Source organism: Cucurbita pepo, unplaced genomic scaffold (genome assembly GCF_002806865.2).
Source record: "Cucurbita pepo subsp. pepo cultivar mu-cu-16 unplaced genomic scaffold, ASM280686v2 Cp4.1_scaffold001521, whole genome shotgun sequence".
Classification (NCBI taxonomy): Eukaryota; Viridiplantae; Streptophyta; class Magnoliopsida; order Cucurbitales; family Cucurbitaceae; genus Cucurbita; species Cucurbita pepo.
The window spans coordinates 1-1,743 of NW_019647676.1; positions in this window are offsets into that span (position 1 = coordinate 1).

A 1,743-nucleotide genomic window follows, 5' to 3' on the forward strand; every position below is an offset into this window, starting at 1 on the left:
GGTGGAGAAGAAGATGAGAAGAGGATTCAAAAGCTATGCAGAAGAAAGGTTCGGGGTTAATAAACCAAAGGAACTCTAATACCATGAAAATATTTGCTAAAACCACGACACCTAAATGATGGTGAAATTCTGTATTTATAATCATCAAATAAATTACAAAGTAAATGGAAAAAGTAATAAATGGATACAAGATATTCCCTATAATAAAAGGTGAAGTATGATACATATGGTAAACCGTAATGGAAGTCAAATATCTAGATATTTACCATCAATAAAAGATCAAATATGGTATCTATGTTTAACCGTAATAAAAGACTAAATATGTTTAAGTCGCGTAGGTACCTCCTTTCTTGCGCTCCACCTTCGTAATCCTAAGATAACTGTCCATAAACACGAGCATCCCTAAGATGTTCTTGATCCTAGAATGGAGCTTTTAACCTTCCTTGTTGGTCACTTTATCTCCCTCTTCCCGTTGGAATCATTAGAATTATATATAACTAAAACTAGATTCATTATCTTTTAAGCGCATATTTTACATGTACACTCAAACTCAACATACAATATATATCATACACACCACATAATACAAATAAAATATTACAATTTTTCTTTTTGCAAGGTGTACACATAATAAAGCTTACAATGCATTCGCATGCCCTTTATGTAGTTCATCGATGCATCCGAGAGAGAGATAGAGAGAGAAAGAGAACTCACCGACGATCTCAGTTAACGATGCTCTTCCCTTCTTTTCCGAGGCAAACTCAACGTGGTAATGGATGTAATAGGTCACGAGGAGGGTCACTGTCGCCATTGGTAGCAGAAACGAATGAAGAAATGCTAGTCGGAGGAAACCTGGCTAGAAAAATATGAAACCGCAAGAAGAAGAGAGACGTCTAACATGCATGTATGTATGTCATGTGCATCAAGATACTTCCCATTATGTTATGTTCGTATGGACGCATACTTTCGATATTTATGTTTGTCATGATATCATGCGGGTCTTTCCTTTTATATGACCTTCAGTGACGTGTAATGCGTTTGTCCGACCAAGGCAGCCCTAAGGGGTACATATACGAGCCCACCTGGTGGGTCCATGTGCGCGTACGTGGGGAACTACCACACATCTAACCTTGCACAGAACTGAAAAGAGTCCAAAATCATGTGACGGTTTTAAAAGATAGTTCCCAACCATGTTATGTGTGTGCTTGCATTACTAACTCCAACAACAGGTCACTTACTAATTATGTTTTAAAATACTAAGTCACACACTACCCTTATATTTTTTTAGTTACAGGTAAAACTGGCAAGGAAAAACTGAAGTTAAAATAGGTTATGATAGAGTATCAAAATGTATTGAATTTCAGTTAATAGTTGATAGATGTTTTATTGAATTTCAGTCAACGATGGTAACCCATTACGTTGGAAGATGAAATGACAAAGACCCAAGAGAAATGAACAAAAACTGAGTAGGGTTGGACCACACAAATAAGTCAAGCCATGAACCAATGGTGAAGCTACTTCTTGAAAATAAAGGCTTCAGTGGAACCAAAAACCTCATCCCGTTGTTATATTAAGCACTGTTGAAGATTGTTGGGAAGAAGTCTCAGGTTAGCTAATATAAGAAATGATCACGGGTTAGTGGGTGTTAATGAGTCGGAGTTGATTGAATGTGGGTGTGACTGATGTACAAGTTTACATCGCTTCTTGAACATGAAGTGAACGGAGGAGAGGAAGATGATGAGG